The following is a 20,269-nucleotide window of genomic DNA, read 5'->3' as shown; positions in this document are numbered from 1 at the left end:
CATTGTAAAATTTTGAGACCTTTTTTTTACTTGCAACATTTGCTGACTTGTTTGCCTGTGCTATCTTCTTTCTTGGTAAAAACATCTTCCTGTTTGGGGTGGGCTTATCCTTTGCTCTAAGTCATAAAAACCCCTTCTAACTAACACACTCTTTGCCTCCTTGGTTATCCAGTAAGACTGGCTCAGCAATTCTTTTCTTCTGTATCAAAACTTGCTTCCATCCCTCTTCCTTCATCAGACCCAACATTCAAAAATCTTTCTGCTAAGCATCCATGTCTGTGAGACTTTCTAGTCAAACTTTCATCCTTCCCAGCAAGGAGGCAGCAGTTAAACTCAGTTCCATCGGGGGGATGCCCGTGCCCAGCCTGGGGACCACACACACACCCAGTGACTCTCGGGGGGTGAAACGTGTCCAGCCCTGGCTGGGTCACTCAGAGCCACAAACCCTTTGAGGTTTTGGCTCAGAGGTGCAGCCCTGTGAAAGACAATCCTGCCCCACGTAGCTGCCCTGATGGAGTTGCCCCTTTGGGCAGGACACCGACCCAATTTGCACAGACCCTGGTCATTAGCATAGACCCATTTCAAGAGAGGTCTTTGAACACCAGTTGCCTCCAAATTCCATTACCTCTCTCCCTGCTGGGTTTTGTGCTTTAAGTATCAGGCAGGGGCTGGGAGAAGAAAAGAAAAAGAAAAAAAAAAACCCAGTAAGTGAAATCCTAAGACCAAATAATTAGACGTGTTGTGGTTAGTTCTCTAAACTCTTACTTATTGCTTTTTCTCCGTTTGACAGAATATAATCTGCTTTTTTTTTCTTTCAGACTTGACACACAGGTCAGTTAATCCAGAGGTTCCTAAGTATGAATGAGGCAGAGAGAGAGAGGCAAACACCAACTTTTTATGTGTTTGTCACAGCACTTCATCTTTGTTTGCAGCCTCATCTGAGGTACAAGCAAATTTCAGAGTCATCCTTGCTTGCAGGTACTCTGAGAAAACTTCAGCTGGAGAGGGAAAAACAAGCAGGATGTCTTTGCTGTCTGGCAGATAAGCTTAAGGGTAACAATAATATCTCATCCTTTGAGAGGCAGGCTTGGGGTTGCTGGATAATTTTAAGAGGAAAACTGCTCGTAGAAAAATGCTGTGTGGACAGAGGAGAGTTTTAGCTCTACACTGAAAAGGTAGCAGAGATTTTTATTTTCATCTGGAGGTGAAGATCCAGCCCTGACCTGGCATGGGGGGCACTCACTGCTTTTGAAAATTAGATTGTGAGTGCAGGACAACTGAGGGAGTCCAGCTGGTTTGATTGCTCAAAGGTTTTTTGTTTCTTTGTGTTCAGAAGCAAGTATTTAAACTTGTCGTCTAGAAAATAGAAGGGGAAAAGGTTATTTCTGCTAAATATCCAACACTTTGGTGCACTCCACCATCATTACTCTCCACAAGTGAGGGCACCAGCATTCAATGCCTGTAAAAACATATTTTAAAGTAGGGCATAGCAGCCAAAGCCAAGAAGGGCTCCTCATGGATTAAAGTTCTGCTGCTATGGGATCTTTGGTTTAAATTCACTTGGTTTAAATTCACTTTGGTTTAAATTCACTTTGATCAGGCCACAGCATGACCTACAACATGTGAGCTCACTCTGGGGCTGCAAAAGCAGAACTGTTGGCACTTCATTCCTTTTATTTCAGTGCAGTTGGCTGCACTGGTTGGGTTTTCTTCAGAAAGAGAATTCTTTCTTGGAGTGATTTGGGTACGAAAGAAAGCGAGATTGAAAAATGAACATGGAGTAGAAAGAAGTGAGGTGTGTGGTGCTCATTTCTTGTCCAGGGAGCTGACTTTGCCCTGGCTTTCAGGGAAGTTTTATCCTCTGCAGGGCCAGGAGTTGGACTCGATCCTGGCGTGTCCCTCCCAACTCAGGACATTCTGAGGTCTCTCACCCCCATTACACAGGGCTCCATGATTCAGAGGAGCAAAATCCTCAAGGATAGATCTTAAAGGTCCTTGAATGGTATTTATTTATTTTTTTTTTACCTTTTTCAGGGCTTGCTAGATTTTGTCAACAAAGACTAGACTACAAACTGGATTTTAAACTCTCTGAAAAGGCATTTGAAGGACAGCTGGGACAATGCAAGGTGACATTACCTGATGGCATTTCTTACTAGCTGCAGCTTTCCAAAAGCTGATGGCTTTCCACTCAATTCCCTCACAGTGCTGCAGTTTTCCTGCAAAATGACAAAATGCTGCAGGGACAAGGTGAGGTCACCTCTGGAGGAGACAGGACAGAGCGTGCGAGCTGGAAGGAAGCAGCAGAGGATATTACTGGCACATGCTGCTGTGGATGTGATTACTGTCAGGGCAGGCTGAGCTGAATTGACACCTCCAACAAAAAAAAGAGACAGTGCTACAGCTCCAGAGTCTTTGAAATCCCTTCCTGTGAGCAGCAGCATAACCTGTGCCTCACTCAGGTTCAGCTGCAATGAGCTCTTGTCGCTCCGTGAGGCTGCCCTGATGTGAGGGATGCAGCTCTGCGTGGTGGCAAATGGGAAAGGCTGCGTGTGATGTCTGAGCTGCTGGCACTCCAAGTGATGCTGCCTAATCAGGTTATCTTTGGGTTTCACAGAGATGCTGAAAGAGGCCAGAGAGGAGAGGATCTATGGGAGACTCCACCGACAAAGGATTTGCAGGCGTGGCTTTATTGAGTCCGTTTTAGGATTTTGTGCTGCAGCCCTGACACCTGTTTGCCACAAGCAGGCAAACCCACATGGTCCCCAGGATCAAAACCAGGTGCAGGGGGTGTTGGTTGGTGTTTGGCTCAATCCAGAGCCTGCTCAGCCCATGGGAGGCACAAAGCTGGGACTGAGCTCCTGCGAGGCGAGAGGGTCCCTTCATGTCCGTGGGATGGAAATGGCTTGGGCTGGATTAAGGTAACTTTGGGGGACAGGGAGGAAGGAGGGGTTTTTTACATCATCCAGAACTTCTCAGGGACTGAGACAACTGCACTGCTCCCTGGGAGCAAAGACCAGCTGTGGGCTAGTGAATAAAAGTCATTTTGTTCCCGAAAAACAGTTCTGCTAATTCAGTGCAGCTTGAGTTAAGCAACAACAACAATGCAGCGTGGAGCCTGCTCCCTTTAGTGTTTTGACAGCCATTTTGCACACACCTTATGACCATGGCTCCTCAGGGTGAAAAATCACCCACTAAGTTTTCTTTTGGTGAGACCTGAGAGCCCAGGTGGGGATCAGAATGTAATTCTGCAGATTATTTAGAAATGCCACCCTTCTCAGGGTGCTCAGGTGCACCTTTTCATGTCATTATCAGCATCCACAAAATGCTGTCTGCTTTGAAAAGCACTCCCTACCTTAAAATAATAGAATTTCACCCAGGAATATGTAGATTTCAATAGTTCTCATCAACAAACTGTGAGCTTGTTAATGAGCACAAGAAACATGATGGATGAGAAACATGAGAAAACTCCAGCAACTAAAAGTTGTGAGGATTCCTCTTTTCCAACAGGGATTCATGTTTGCAATTCCCGTGGGTATTACCAGGATATAAATCCCAGCACATCAAGAGGGGAATATAACCCCTGGTGGTTTGGAATTAAAGGCATTCAGAGGGGTGCAGAGTCTCATCTTAAGACACAGAGTCACAGTGTGCATCTAAATCCCTGTGCACTGGGATGAGGATGTGTTGGGATCACAGTGATTGCAGTGATGATGCAGCTTGTTTGGGGCTTTTGAAACAGGCAGGCACAGACACATCTTCCCAAATTAGAGATTTAAAATTGCAGGTGGCTGCTGCTTTCAGTTTTCATCCACCCTGTAACCCTGGAGATGGTTTCACTAATACAGCACTTACCAAATGTTTAGACCCCAGGTGTGCAACAGTGTTCTTATTGATGAGATTTAAATTCTAATTTTTTTTCTGGTACTCCTAATGATGGGAACAAAGATAACTGCATCAGGTCATATCTTTCATTATCACACAATCTTTCTTTCTTCCTTGCATTATTGGTGATGGGTTTAATTTGTTCTACAACGAATTTGCTGAGGTTGTACATATATTTGTGCACAGGGTATGTCCTTACCTTGAACCAGGATATCAGCTTGTCTATCCACTCATGTGTGAACTCTGTCTCCATGTGCACACTTGCACCTGCAGTCATTATTTTACCAGTGAGTGTTAAACTGTATTATTAATTTTTTTTTTTTTGGTTTTGGGGTTTTTTTTGTAGTGTGTATCTACATGGAATCATAGAATTGCTCAGGTTGTAGAAGCCCTCCAAGATCACCAAGTTCAAAAGTTCCCCCAAGGCCACCACTAAACCATGTCCCCAGGTGCCACATCTACAATTCTTTTAAATACTTCATAAATGAAGGATTTAGTAATTTTTTTTTTACTCTATGAAGATTTATGGAGATTCAGGGTGTTGTGCAAAATTTCCTTTAAGTTTTGCTCAGGTCCACCAATGCTTAAAGGTTCTGAGGTGAGAATCTCAGGATGGAGTGCTGTATCCTGTGCTATCCATAAGTCATCTGGGACTCACACAATATTTGGGTCTACTTTTAAACATCTGAAGTCTACAGACAAATAAATTCAGCACGAATTGAATGTAGATTTATTGTCTATGGTGTGCTGGGCAACAAGCAGCAAAACAGAGAGTCCCCTCCTGAAAGGACTGCAGGATGGCAGACCAAAGCACAGCCCCCTGAAAATGGAACAAATCCATCCCTGATCACTACCAAAGCCCTGAGTTTGCAGAGATATTTCCCTTATCAAGACCTGTGGCTGGAGTGGCTGATATGGGTAATTTCCCAGGTGTTTGCTCGCCAGGGACCGGGGTCACCTCGGGGGAACACTGGCTCCTGGGGGATGAAGAGCTGTGACCCAGCAACAAAATAAGTGTAGGGAAAGGTCTGCCTATACAGCAGAATGTTACAGCTATTAAAATTCCAGGAAAATGCCAGGGAGCTGGGCTTTTCCAGCTGCATGTTACATACATGACATCCCTCCACCTGTACCAGCTGCAGCCTGTGCCTTTATGGAAATGGCCCCAAAGTGTGTTCAGGAAGAGAATGAGGCTAGAAAAAGGCATTATCACTATTCAGGCTTGCTGAAATCAACACATGCCATGTTCCAGAAAATAAAATATAAGCTATGGAATATTATACTTTGATTTTTCTTCCTGTTTCTGAATGAGTTATTTCTCTCTGAGTTATTCCTCTGTCATTTTTACTGCCAGGGAAAAGCCTGAATTTGAATCGTCCTCAAATAAGAACCTGCTGAGCAAAAATTTCCTATATAACCCTTGAAACACTGCAGAGTGAGTTCATATTTTCTTTTTTTTTTTTCTTTTTTTTTCCTAGTACTGAAACTGGAAACTCGGCCTTGGGAGTCCCACTCAGGCACTCTGGCAGAGAAGCACTGCTGGGTAACATCTGTCATCAGCCACTGCTGAGCTCAAATGTTCACTTCCTAGCAGCAAGACATGCTTTAAACAAACAAACAAAACAAGGAAAAAGCCTTCAAAGTATTCTCCAATAGCAGTTCAAAGCAGAGGTGAATTTGAAAAAATGGATTTATTTTTTTCGGCCACTCCTCCATCAAAAAAATTCCCATTAAGAACCACGTGAGCTGAGCTCTGCACAGATTATTTGGAATTGCAATGTGAAAAATGTCAGGCAGCAATTCTGGTCTAATTGTGGTTTGCAGCACTTGTCCAGACAGAGGATTTTAGATGGTACTTTAATCCAAGAAAACACTTGATAGAAACATGGATTCTGACACCAAAAGAGAGATGTATAAAGAAGCAACACCTTTAAAACTCGGCCAGAGAAATTCTAGAAATAAGGTAAATATTTTTAATGCTGAAAATTATTAACTTCAGTGACAGAAATCGAGCAAACTGGAGAACTGTCTAGCTCCTGAGGTCTTCAGATCAGGAATGGATATTTTAACATCACAGAATGGTGGGCTTCACACTGATTTTAAATCAACAGGAAGATCCAGTTTGGGATGAACAGTTTGTCAATGTAAGGACCACCCAGACTCCAAATGATGACTCCATGAAACCAAAGGGGTGCTCAGGGCTCTGCCACTGCCTCATGAGATGGACCAGTTTGTCTCACAGTTCTAAAGCCAGGGTCAAGGATTATTTGAGGACCAGACTCATTTTAGGCTGAGCCTGAAGCTCTTGGGAAGCTCTCTACACCAGAAGGACAGATGAGGTCTTGGGTAAGAAAGGCTTCATCATTTTCTATAGAACCTGATAGCCCCATAAATACATCTGTTTAAAGATTAAAAGTTGGTCCTAAAAGCACTTCTAAATAAATAAAACCATACAAGCATTTCCACCACAGCTTCCTCTTGCATGTACTCTAAATGTAACAAAAAACCCCAAAACCACACAACAAACAAACCAACAAAAGAGGGGGGAAAAGGGAAGCCTACTTTCCCCTGTTTGGATCCTACTGCACCCCCAAAAGTGAAGTAAAAAACCTGATTAGAAGGCAACAAAATATTTCCCATAGAGGACAAAAACCTGTGTGTGTTTTAGGAATGGTACAAACCTGCTGTGGGCGAGGCTGCAAGTGTTGACACGAGTGTGTTAGGTTGAGGTTTAGAACATCATTATTTGCTCTTATTTACCAAATGTCTTACCCACCATATTATCTGCCTTTTCAGATGTGTACTGCTTTTGATTTTTAATTGGTCTTATTTACCAAATGTCTTACTCATTAGGCTATCTTCCTTTTCAGATGTGTCCCCGCTTTGAATTCTCTGTGAGGAGAACCAACACATCAAACCAGTGACACACGAGGCTTTCTCAGCACCCTGGTGCCTTTGGGAGGGTCCAGCACCTCGTTTTGTCCCTCTGCTGGCTTCACAAATGGAGTTTTCTCCCTTTCTCCCTGCTCTGTGATTCAACCTGGTCAACAGGCAGGGGATTAATGAGGCACTGACCACGATGGGGCTCCACACTCTGCTGTGGTGTCTTTCTGAATTACCACCCTTTTAAGAGAACAACTTCAGCACCCAAAGGTGTTTGGGACACTCCTTTCCTTTCCTTTCCTTTCCTTTCCTTTCCTTTCCTTTCCTTTCCTTTCCTTTCCTTTCCTTTCCTTTCCTTTCCTTTCCTTTCCTTTCCTTTCCTTTCCTTTCCTTTCCTTTCCTTTCCTTTCCTTTCCTTTCCTTTCCTTCCCTTCCCTTCCCTTCCCTTCCCTTCCCTTCCCTTCCCTTCCCTTCCCTTCCCTTCCCTTCCCTTCCCTTCCCTTCCCTTCCCTTCCCTTCCCTTCCCTTCCCTTCCCTTCCCTTCCCTTCCCTTCCCTTCCCTTCCCTTCCCTTCCCTTCCCTTCCCTTTCCCTTTCTTCAGAGTTTTTTCATTATATTTGTGTAGATCTCAATGCTCTACAAGCCTCTCCATAGTTTCATATTTCTGGAACTAGCAAACTACTATTAGCAAAATATTTAATTTAACATTAATTTTAACATTAAATATTCCACATAAATATTATTTAAATAATATTAAATAAATTAAATATTAAATTAAACATTAAATTTAATATTAAATTACTGATATTACAAAGATATTAATTTAAAAGTATTACTGAAAATATTATTTTTAATATCAACAAGTAAAAGTAGTAATGTTTAATAAACATTAGTAATTCTTTAGTAAAAATTAATGAATTTTAATACTACTAAATAAAACCCAGTAATTTTCAATATTATTTTTAAAAACACTCTGCTGCCCTATGCAAGCCAATATTACCAACAGCACAGAAGAAGAATCAGTGGCAGCAAATATTAATATACAATAATATTACAATATTATAATATTACAGTATTTCAAATTATCCTCTTTTACAAAAAAAAAAAAAAAAAAAAAATAAAAGCTTCATTTACAGCCTGGAGCAGGCAGGCTGAATTTTACCACGTTTTGCCCTCATGTGGTTTCATCTCACAAAAATGTCCTTAGCTCATGATGAACACCATGATGGAAACTGATGCCTTGAGATGCAAACTTTGCCCCACAGTGGGGGAAAATCCCAAGGGAAAACTTCCTGACAATGAGCAATAAAGGAGCAGCATTCCAGGGAGGAACTCACACTCGAGGCTGACAACTCAGCCAGAGATTAAAAAGCAGAGAGGGAATTGTTAATGACCTGGAATGCTCTGGAAGATGTGCCTGCTGTAAGCAACAAGGTATTGCAATTATGAGTTTGGTGGAGCCCAAGTACTCATGAAGCTCTCATGAAGAGAAAAAATTAGGCAATGTTGTAGTGCTCCTTCACTGCAAATCTTAATTTTAATTATGTCTTGGGCACACTTAAGAAGGAAAGCTTTGGTTGAGTTTCTGTGTGTCTCCTGAACTCTTTTTCTGGAAGAAGGATTTCTGCTCATTTATCCTCTCCAGCCCCTCTTGTCTTGACACCATAGAATTCCAGAACGGTTTGGGTTGGAAGGGACCTTAGAGTCCACCCTATTCCACCCCATTCCACCACCTTCCACCATCCCAGGTTACTCCAAGCCCATCCAACGTGGCCTCCAGCACCATCAGAGGAGCAACAATTCCCCTCAAAATTTAGACCCTTAGTGCCCTCTATCAGTTTGGAGCCCTCTGTTTCTCCATCACCTGGAAAGTTTGGGCTGAACTCATAGAATCATGGAGTCATAGAATATTCTGCACCTCCAGTGAAGGGCCTGACCTCAGATCCCATGCCCTTAATTCCACAAAATGTGACTTGAGCAGGTGCATGATACAAAAAGGAGAGGAGCAAGGACTGTTTTTCCCTCAGCAGATACAGAAGTTGCACCTTAAAGGGTCACAGCTCTGCTGGACTTTTTTCCCATTAATTTTCCTTTCCTTACCAGGAATTTGAAGAGGATTTCCTGAGCCCAAAGGCAGGAATATGACAACTTTTTAAAGTCAGGACTCAGAAGGATCCCCCCCTGGTCTCCAGCAGAACCAATGAAAAATTCCCTGGCTTGGCATCCAGTCCTCATCCATCCCTGCCAAATCAGATCCCACACATCCACCTCATTTAAAGGGGATGCCTCAACTCACATTTTAATCTTATTTTTTCTAAAAATCCAGCTCAGAGCAGAAGCTGAAGGTGTTTTGTAGGGCTGAAGACTGAGGGTGTTACAACAAAAGCAACGCCTCAGAGAGGGCAGCACTGACCTGCCCAAGAGCTCCAGATAGATTATAAAGGTTTCTTGTGGACATTTGACCATGAAGGTGCTTGGCTTTTCTTCCCACTACCAGCTTCTTCCCTAAGCCCTAGCATTTATTGAACTCTCTTTTCTTACAAGGAAAGAAAGAGAGAAAAAAAAAAAAAAAAGAAAAAGAGGAAAAATTGTACAAAAAAATAAATCCTGCTTTTGTTCTGGATAAAACTAGGTCAGCGTTTTCCATCCCCACTGTCAGTTTTCTGCAGTGTGTTTCAAACAAAGCATCATCATTCCAGCAAAAGGTATTTATAAAGTGAGCTTTGACAAAACAATTGTATTTTTTTTTCCAGAAAGGCTTTGGCATCTGTCACTGCCAGGAAAGATTTAAGATCTAGGTAGAATTTTCATCTCTCAGAATAACTTGGCCTATATTGACTAGAACTAATAGATCTGATGTTTTAAAACCCCTTGTGCAGCAAAGCACTGTAAATTGCAGCTGTTTAGAAATTTCCTTCCTTCATGGAAAATTTACAGGGGGAAAAGTATAAATGTTTCCAGGATTTATTTTCACCTGGCACCCCCTCAACCCCCCCAGTTCTTTTGACTCAGAGACAAGAATACAGTACCTCAAGGAAGCTGGAAGATGCCAAAAATAGTGCCCCATGGGACAAGGAGGATGCCAAGAACACAGACTACTGTGGACAGGGGGCATGACAGAGGTTTTGCTCAAATAAATGAGAGACAATTTTCAGCAGAAATAGGGAAAAAGACTTTTTTTTTTTAGTTATTCATAATTTTCAACCAACTGGTAAACCCAAAACCCTCTTCAACCCACATTTCAGTGCAATTAGTCACAGGAAAAAAAAATTTTAAAAAAGTGACACTTGGAATTTAGAAATAAAGAGAAAAATATCTGTAATTTTCTTGCCATGTTTTTCAAGATGCACATAACCAGGGCTAGTTAAGACTTATCATGCACACACAGAACATTCACTCCAGGGCATTTACTCCATTGCAGGGACATGTAACCCACTGAAAAGGCAATGTCTCCACTTACTCCACTCTTCCCTCTTCATTAGGAATTTGCTGTGAGTCCAGGAGTCTCAGAGCTCCTCACCTGTTCAACAAAAGAGGATTTGGAAGTATAAGGTGCAGCTGGGGCACACACTTGGCATCAGTTCTCCAGTTAGATCATTCCTTAAAAACAAATATGTGAGAGAACCACCTACCTTTGATGCATAAAACAAGCACAGAAGAACTTCATCAGGGACAGAGACAACAAGAGAAGGACTGAGAGGCCCAGACCTCACTTAGAGCCTGTTGTCTCATCAATAAAACTGGGATACAGGATTGAACAGCAAGATGGGAAGTGTTGGAAAGCAAGGATGTGCACAAGGGACAAGCACAGGAAAAACAGGAGATGGATGGAAGATCAGAGGGCTGAAGTCAAGGGGTTTATGTGAGGATCCATCAGTGAGGGCATCACCATCAGGCCTCATTTTCACTGAGGTTCTTGGATTGAGTCAGAGGAGATGGAGAGAGGGACAGGACACACAGAGGGAATTTCAGGACATCCCACAGTTCTGGAGACCAGCTGGAGGCAAGACACAACCATAAACTAGTTAATCCCAAAAACTTCAAGTGAACTGTCCTAAGCCAAAGCTGCCACCAGAAGGTATTCCTGCAGCTCAGCACTGCTCACAGGAGCCATGGCACATCCAGCAGAAGAGAGAGGTAAAGCCAGTAAATCAATATTTTGACAAAGTCCACCTGAGTCTGATTCACCCGAAAAACACAGTTCCCATGTCTTCAAACACAGCCAAATTCTTTACAGGAAAAATGTCTTTGCTTCCCTGGGTGTTGTGAACAAGTAAATAAGTCTAACAAAATCCAAACACAATTTGGCAGGATGTAACACTTGTTGGAGATAATCCTACCTGCTGAAATTTCCTTTTAACCTCAGTGAAGACTCTGGTAGATGCTAAGTATAATCAGGACAGATACCAATTCTCTCCCACTGGAAAGCAGAGTGAACAGACTTCAAAATATTTTTCTTTCATGTCACATCAGCAAAGGAAAAGTTCTAGAAGTAGTTACTTTGGGCTTTTTTCTCCTGAAAAGTTACCTGGGTAATTTTGGCTGTGGTAGGTTCCCCATAGTAATAGCAACATCACCATTAATAATATAACATATACATAACCCTGAGAGCATTAAATTCAATATTCTAGGTTACATTGTGTGTCCTGTGCAGGGCCAGGAGTTGGACTCAATGATTTTTGTGTGTCCCTTCCAGCCCAGGATATTCTATGACTCCATGATTCTATGAATTCAGCCCAAACTTTTCAGGTGATGGAGAAACAGAGGGTTTCAAAGCAGGGGGATTGCAGACCCCCACAGCAGGAGTTGCTCTGATTTCTTCTGAATACATGGTGGGTTAGGAAGGGCCACAGGCAAAGCTGTTGTTGATATTTCTTGTCAGTTAAAACCCCCTCACTACAACTTCTGCCTTAACACCCATCTTGAAAATGGCTCTCAGGAATTCCAGGATGGGGAATGACAGTTGTGGTCATCTGAAGATGCAAACAGAGAGTCCCAAGACCCCACAAAACATTTTCTGGAAATTCCCATTATGTCATATGAAGTGTTTATTCAACTTCAATTAAAGGTCCGATCATGCACTAATTGCAAATTTTGTTGCAAGCCAGCGTGGGTTCCCTGATGATTAAAGGACTGATAGTTCTGTTATTAATTATCATTTCCAGCATGGAAGGCTGCAGTGTGATTCCCTCTGCAGAGGTAGGTGCCATCCATACGCTCCTGAAGAAGCATCCCTGGCCTTGGAAAACTTAGAAATCTAAACAGACAGTGCAGACAAAAGAACTACCATTATCTTCCTTTTCCAGATGGGGAACTGAGGCACAGAGAGATTAAGTGACTTGCCAACATCTGTGGAAGAATGGAGGATTAAACCTTGATCTCCTGAGTCCAAGTCTGGTGTTCAGTCACCGGACCAGCCTTCCTGCTCCTGCTAATGTGTTATTGCTCTCATCTGCTCTGTGGTTTTTCCTACCCACTCCTACCTAATCCCTTTTCAAGGTAGCCCTTGTGGGACTGTTACTTATGTGGGTCAGGGTTGGATACAGCCATGCCAGTGAGGGACACACTCTTTTTGTCCTGTGGGCACCGCTGGCCCAGCTGGCAGGTGCCATTGCTGGGTGGCATCACAGGAGCAAGGACTTGCAAAGTCATTTCTACTTCCAGGCAGGAAAACCTGCCATGAAATCGCTGGGCAGCAGGGAAAGAGGAAGCTGATTGCTGTGGCATCTGCAGTTCCCATCCTAACAAAGCCAAAGGGTGTGTTCGTGTAGGAAGAAGGGTTGTAAGGCAAGAAGAAAAACGTCTTGAAAGATGAATATTTGGATCTCTGGGCTCTATCATTTCTTGGGCTGCAATACCACCTGCAGGCCCCAGACCAGGGCTGGACGCTGCAGAGAAAAGAGGGTTTTACAACCAAAGGGGGCAGGTCCAGCCCTCGGGCTCCATGGGAGCCTTCCTGATGGATGGGGAGGGTTGGGATGATGCCCTGCACACACACACACATCCCCCAGGCTTCATTGTCCAAACCCCTCAAAAAAGCCCTTGCACTGAGGAGACCTGATAGGAAAATAAGCCTAAAAACAATCTTTGATGCAAACCACCGCAGGTGCTCCCAAATAACCAGGTAACAAGGCTATTTCCCCGCTTGCCACAGGTCAGGGCTTCGTGCTCTGCTGAGAGGGGCTGCCCCACTCCCCCAGCCCGTGTCCCCAGGGGGGTGAGGGCGGGGGTGTCACCGCCAGGGCCTGTCCTCAATGCCTGTCACCCCGATTGTGGTGGCCCAGAGATCACAGGCGGGCAGCAGGATCTGCTCAGATGGCGTCGGAGCAAGGGTAATCCAGTTATTTTTAGAGAAGTTTTTCCACTCGGAGATCATACACAGTGCAGATCACAGAAACACATGCAAGCATGAAATTTCATTTCTGAGAATTCTTTTCCCGGGGCTTCCCTGTAAAGTGGCGGTGAATGGGGAAAGCTACAATCATGACAAGACAATTACAGAGGGGTTTTTTGCTAAGCATGAAACTTAGGGGAAAAAAAAATGTTTAGGGAGAGGGAGAAGGATGAAAAAGCAACTCACAAGAAAAGTCATTTTTGTCCACTTGTCTTGTCTTGTTCCACTGAAGCAGAATTAGATATCATGTCACATTAGAGATTTTAAAATAAAAATTGGCTTTAAAATACCTGAGAAGAATAAGGAAATGTTTGAGTTTGAACTGCTTTTCCTGGTTTGGCTCTTTTAGTGACACAGTGTGTATGCAAATGGGGAAACAGCCAGCACCCTCCTAAATGCTGCAAAACACACACACACTCTTGTGCTTTTAGCATGAAAGGACTGGGAGACATACATTAGGATTTGTGGGATTATGGTGAGAAAGCAGGAGTGATAACTTTGATGTTCTTTTTTTTTTTAAAAAAAAAAGGGTGAAAAGACAGAAAACTGTGAGTATTTTTTTCTCTTCTTGGCAAAGCCCCCCAGGAAAGAGCTAGCATGGAAAATGGATCCCCTCTCATCTTCCAGAGAGGCAATTCCTCCCCTTCCAGCCGGGGTTCACCGCCGTGGCTGTGCGGGGGAGCTCAGACGCTGCGTGTCTGAGCCCTGCTTAGCCTGTGGATAAACACAGAGGTTGGCTTCCACAACGGGCAGCCACAGAAAACTTCTTAAGGAGCAAATATTCCCTGCAAAATGAATAACAATCCTGCATCCAGAAACTCTAAGACAGAACCAATTTGGTGTTGGCGAGAAGCGCGCGATCGTCACCGCAATGATGGTCACAGAGCTGGGAATTTTACTCTGGGGGAGGTTTCTCATTAAAGGTTCTCATTAAACCAAGTCCCTTCTTGGTGTAGGCATCTTCTGATGCAGCCACAGCTGCTGAAAGGTTTCCACAGCTGTCCTGTTCATCACTGCAGTGTCCCAGTGGCTTTAAGTAAGGAATAGAGATCCTGGTGAAAAAACAGCTCATTGATTCACAGCAGAGGAAATCAAGATGTTTAGAAATTGCTCTGAAACTTTTCAGCTGTCCTTATTCAAGAGGCAGGGGGTTTAGCACAGATCACCTAGGGGGAAAATGTCATAAAGCAGAAAGTCTAAGAGGGTTTACCTTGATTTTGTAGCATTGGGTGTCTCCTCGCTCCATCAGGCAACGCTCAGCTGCACTCAAAGGTGGGAGTGACACGCTCATCTCCTCCAGGTCTAGAGACAACACAACAAAATAATTTGTCAAATTGTCAAAACTCAACAGACAGGGTAGAGGAGCAGACTGGGGAAATTTGGATAGACTGTGCCTTCACCCAGTCCTAATCTCACCACTGGAGGCTGTAAACATGATGGGTAAAGTGACAGTCTGGCTACAAATCTGTCTGGCAGCTTCATTAGACATCTTTCGCCTGACTGATTAAACTGCATTTAAGACCCACTTTCATTTTTTCAAGTCTTTTGTTTAAATTAAAAGGTCATGTTTTCGAGCGAGTGATCCGCTGCCCTCTCCAGTCTCCTGCCACAATACAGTTACATTACTACGAGTGTTGCACAAAGCGCTCTGAATAAGATCCACAGACACCAACAAATGTCGCAGCCAGCGGAGGCTACAGAAAGGGGTTTTTGTCTCTTCGTTATGTGCCACAGCAGGGAAACGAGCTTGAAAAGTCCCCCAGCCTCAAACTTGGACTATTTCTGCTGTGTGCACTGGAGGGCTTGCAAAAAGCACTCGCTACTTTTGCAGATTTATTCCAGCAGCAAACCAGGTTCGTCCAGCGCGTCTCGTTCCACCTGGGTTTTGCTGCTGCTTTGCCACTTGTGAACTGAAAGAGATTTTTTGGTGGTTAGACAAAAAAAAAAAAAAAAAAAAAAAAAGATTCAGGACCTGGGATTTGGGGTCTAATGCTGCCAAGTGCTGAGTGCCATCTGTTCCCACTGGCTCCAGAGCTCCCAGGACGGGGCCCCGGCACGGCGGAGGCTGACGGAGCAGGGCAGCTCTCCAGAAGATGTAACTCAGCGTCTTGGGAGCGCTCCCAGTTTACACCTCAGAGTGTCTGGCCCGCAGACAGACCACACTTAACCTGTCACCCCCCAGCCAAGTGCTTCCCTCAGCTCCCAGAAAACAGCACTCCAAACTGGGAGAGATGTCCTGGCTGTGGTTGAGATTTTGGTGTGCTTTGTTTCCCACTAAATCCACTCCCTTATTATCAGTGTTGGTTTCTTCTCACAAGTAACAAGTGATAGAGCAAGAGGAAACAGCCTCAAGTTGTGCCAGGGGAGGCTTAGTTCAGATATAAGGAAAACATTCTTCATCTAAAATGTTGTCAAGCACTGGCACAGGAGGGAGGGATTTAAAAGCCGTGTGGATGTGGCACCTGGGGACACGGGTTAATGGTGGCTTTGGCATCAGCTGGACTCAATGATCTCAAATTTCTTTTCAAACTGAAGGATTCTCTGATTATCTGTGCACTGAGCACTGCACTTCCTGATGGCATGCTGATGTCAGTCTAAAAAAGTCCCCCAACCTCACCTGCACCTTCCCAAAGATTTTTGCCGAGCACAGAGAGGAATTGGAGAGTCAAGGCATGGAGCAGCCAGACCCAAGGAGAGCGAGGGCTGAGTTGTCTGCTCCTCTCAGGTGAAAAGCAGAAACCAAGAGAGTCGAACAAAAGGACTGAAAACAAGACACTGGGTCACTGCCCCCGAGGAGTCCTTGCTTCCTGCTGAGAAGTTTAACTTCAGCTTGAAGGGGTCAGCTCAGTGCCTTGCACAAGGGCCCACTTTTCACCAAGGGGATGTAAAAGCTGACTGATTTTTACTAAATAAAAAGAGCCTTTGACAAGTGCTCTGCTACAGAGGCCTGTACTCTGACCTGCTGTGACCTGTTGTATTCCCTAACCTGCAGTTCTCTTAATTGAGAACATTATAAATGTGACTTAATAAACTGAACTGGAGCTTGAATTGCAATATCCAACATGTCTCATCCTGAGTAATTTTGTAAAGCACATTGCATTGGAACATAGGTTGGACACAAAAAATGTATTTAGTAGGGGGTTACTTCCTTTCTCTTTCAGGTCCAATTAAATCCTCAGTAATTACTGAGGTTTCCAGAAGTGGTGGTGACATCAGAATCCCTCAGAAAATGCTTTTCCATTGGATTGCAGTGGGATTCAGTCTCTAACAAGCACAAGTACATAGTGATACTGCAAAACAACCCTGCTGTCTACTTATTGCCAGGATCAATAGCTGGTTAGGTAAAACATCTACATTACTACTCAAAAATCAAACTGCCTTTTCTGACCCACTGGCACAGAAGTTGCTGAAATCCTGCAGTGTAACATTTGCTGTAGGACTACATTTCTCTAATTGATGTTCCCAAGATCCACACGCAGGTATTGACAGGAGAATAGACCCTTTAGCATCTAAAAGTAAATCCTTGACATTTCTGTCTCAAGCAGAAAGTCCAATTATTCTCCTTTTGCTCTGTTCCCCAGTCAGAAATTTGAAAGGCAGAAAAAAATCCGGAGTACAGAGTAAAATTTTCCAATTTGTATGGATTGCTGTAAGAGTAGCAGTAAGTAAGAATATTTTGGATACCAACAGGGCTAAAGCAGCATTTAAGGCTTCTTTCTTTATGGCCAGAGGATGTTTTACTGTTGAGTGCTCATTTATAAAAAGTGAAATTAGGTAATTTTTCTTTCCCAAAACCTAAGAGAAATGGTTCTGAATGTTCCCTTTTCTTTCCTTCACACAAGCTGAGTTTTTTTTTCACAACTAGCTGACTATGAATAGGCACAACAATTCCAGTAAGCCATCCATTTCCACTGCCAACAATTATATCAGTTCTCCAGGCCCTTATGTGTCATTTAATACCTACTTTCATAAAGGAAGAGATGAAAAGAACAACTACAATAAGATGCAGTTAATTATGGATATGTTTAGAAACAGTCTAATGAATAATAAACAACGTTTTATTTCCCCCGTCTACCGACACAGTGGCAAATAATTAAGAATCAAAAGAATTCAAAGTATTAGGTAACAATCAGAAAACTTGTGCAAGATTTTTTTCTGCTCGAGTTTAATTGGTTCATTGTTCCCATGAACTATAAACCACGGGGTTGATAGCGGTGCTAAAGTTTGCCCCTATAAAGGAAGATTAACATATTCGGGAACTTTACCCTAATCCTTGTTTTGCGTTAACTCAAGCAGATTGGATTAGTAATTCTTACCTACCACCCACTAGAAGAAAACGGGTTTCTTTTCTCAGACAACTGCCTGCATTGTACCTCTGTGTGCATTATCTGCACTGAAAGCAGTTCTGCAGAAAGAAATGATGTGAAGTGAAAGGGAAAAGGGTTTTACACTGCCATGGCGAGGAACAATCGCTGACGTGGCACAGCCTGAACTCTGCTGAAAGGTTAGACCTGTTCCTGCCCAGCTCATGTGCTGCTATTTCAGGCAAAAGGAGAATAAGCCTTCCCTGAACTTCTAATTCAGGAAAATAATGAAAACTAAGCAGAGCTGATTTACAGGATCTGATTTGGAGACTGTTGGGGTGAGCTTGGAGCAGAGAGGGAGCAGAGCTGGTTTGGTGGTCGGGCTCTGCTGAGAGTGGGTGCTAAGGCTGGCATTGCAAACCCACAAGGTTCCCAAGTGCCCAGCTCAGCCAGGAGCAGGGCAGCTGCTGTGGCAATCATCCCATCCTGGTGGTCTTCCCTGTGCATGGACCCTGTTCAATTTGTACCAAACAAAAGCACCACCATGGCCCTGGGCCCAGGCAAATATCCCTCTGCAGAGTTTTAGATCCAGCAGGTCCTCCCCATCCTGCTGATATCCCATTTTCACTAATTAGGATCAAAGAATCACAGAGTGGTTTGGGTTGGAAGGAACCTTAAAGTTCATTCAATTCCATCCCCTGCCATGGGCAGGGACACCTTCCACTATCCCAGGTTGCTCCAGCCTGGCCTGGAACACTTCCAGGGATCCAGGGGCAGCCACAGCTTCTCTGGGCACCCTGTGCCAGGGCCTCAGCAGCCTCACAGGGAAGAATTTCTTCCCAGTAACCCATCTAATCCTGCCCTCTGCCAGTTTAATTGCCTGAACAAAGTCCTACTTGTTCTGAACTCAGTGCCTCATTTTCACCTCAGGAAAGAAATTGTCATTACTTGTTCTGTCTGCAGTTACTTTGCTCTCTTCTTTTCCTCATCCAGAGGCTGTAGCCCAGACCCTCCTGCTCCCTCTCTATATGCAAGAATTATTCCTTTTCTCCAACAGGAGCACAAGGTCCCAGTGAAGGAGAAACCCTAGCATTGACATGATGGCCAGCAGGAGGACTTGAGGCCATACAGGTTTTTGTGAACCTTTTAAGTCCCAAGCATCTCCCAGATGCTTCACTGGGGAAAATCATCTTAAATACAGGAACACACTTAGCCAGACTCTTTCCATTACTCATCAACAAGTTATGCCAGGAGATTTGAGCACTCTTGGAATAAGCAGAATCAAACTCTTTGCACAGTATTTGTGAGCAATATGGTGTCCCAGGTGAACACAGGAGCTCCATGGATCACATTCACACAATAAATGGACCAAAACACGAAGGGCTGTGGAAGAGCCCAACACAAGTGATGGTTCCTGTCCAAGCTTCATCCAACCACAAAACTGTAAAAATCACACAAAATGTGGCAGCAGCACCTTGCAGGAAATGCCAAGATATAGAGAGGCACCTTTTGGTGCTGGTGGCTTCTGCACCTCACCAGAGTCAATGATCTTCCCATAACCATGGCCAAAAATCAATTAATATTTGGGTGGTTTCTCTCTTTTTTTTTTTTATATTAAGCAATGATTGTAACTTGGAACGGCTTAAAAGCATTCAGTTGCCAAGGCAATAGGAAGTAAAGAGTTATCAAATATATGTGCTCTAAACATTGGAAAATATTTAGCACAGGCACAACTACAGAGATTAGCTTTGTGTTAAACTGCAGGGAGCAACAACAGGGATTTTTGGGGCAAAAAACCAATTCCATCTGTTAGCTGTATGCCAAGGAGACAGCTGGATAAAGCATGGCTCATTTTAACCTGGATTTCTGATTGGACTTCAGTAGTTATCAATAAACCCCATTGACTCAGGAGTTGTCAATAAAACCCATTTACTCCTGCTCATTAGCAGACAGGGATATTAATTAACTCTGCAGCTAGAAATGAAAGCGAGCTCCTTGAAGAAATTCCAGGTATTTCCCCACCCTTCCAGCCCAGTGTTTGGGGACAGCAAGAAAACCCCAAGGGTCCCACAGAACTTGAGACACTCCAGTGCATTTCCCAGGGGAAGTTTGGGAGTTTTTCATACCCATGAACCACCTTTGAGCATTGCACTGCTAACCCTTGAAACCATTTTCTTCCTGGGAAAAAGGAATATTGCTTCTGCCACATCAACTAATGAAAAATGAGGAGTGAATCAATAAATTACTGAGATGCTTTGTAGTGTCTGCTGTGAGAGGTGCTGGTACAAATTTTTCACCTTCTTCCTTTCTCATGGTTTTCCACCAAGCTGTGCCAAACACGCTGCATATCGCTTACTGTTTGGGATCTTATGAAGGGAAAAAAAAATAAATCAAGCCTCCAAGTACTAATTTCAAACTGTTGTAGTGAACTCTCCCTTTTTTTATTACATAATAGAGCCTTTTGTCCTCAGTTTTCCATCTGTTTGGTAAGCATTTTTCACTTGAAGACTCAATTAGGACAAAAAAACCCCACACAATCATTCAATTCAAAAATTAATTTGGAGATCAAGGGACTGACTTAGGCCTATACCAGTGACTAAAAGCGATTCAGGCTTTGTCACATGATCCAAGAGAACTGAGCAACAACAGTTTAGCTGCTTTAATCCTGCTTAATTTGAGTGCAAAGAAATTCACATGTGCTACTAAGAACATTTTGGGAGTACACTGTGTCCATTTTTCTGGGTCCCCAAGTCCAAAGACTTTGTTTCATTGAGAGCTCATGACATCCTTGATTAGCAACCCCGGT

At 43.5% G+C, this 20,269-nt stretch overlaps 1 long non-coding RNA gene across 3 annotated transcripts in view; it reads right to left on the bottom strand.

Moving 5' to 3' along the window:
• LOC143694251 (uncharacterized) overlaps positions 1-20,269 on the bottom strand; it is a 102,104-nt gene that overhangs the window by 13,073 nt on the left and 68,762 nt on the right. For all 3 annotated transcript variants that reach the window (XR_013182598.1, XR_013182599.1, XR_013182600.1), the window contains exons 5-6: positions 14,370-14,461; positions 10,226-10,285 (exon numbers count right to left, since the gene is read on the bottom strand). This is a non-coding gene — a long non-coding RNA (uncharacterized LOC143694251). The remainder of the gene's footprint in view (positions 1-10,225; positions 10,286-14,369; positions 14,462-20,269) is intronic.

Source organism: Agelaius phoeniceus, chromosome 6, assembly GCF_051311805.1.
Source record: "Agelaius phoeniceus isolate bAgePho1 chromosome 6, bAgePho1.hap1, whole genome shotgun sequence".
Lineage (NCBI taxonomy): Eukaryota > Metazoa > Chordata > Aves > Passeriformes > Icteridae > Agelaius > Agelaius phoeniceus.
The sequence above is the reverse complement of the archived record's forward strand: the minus strand, read 5'-3'. Positions and strand labels throughout refer to the sequence as shown.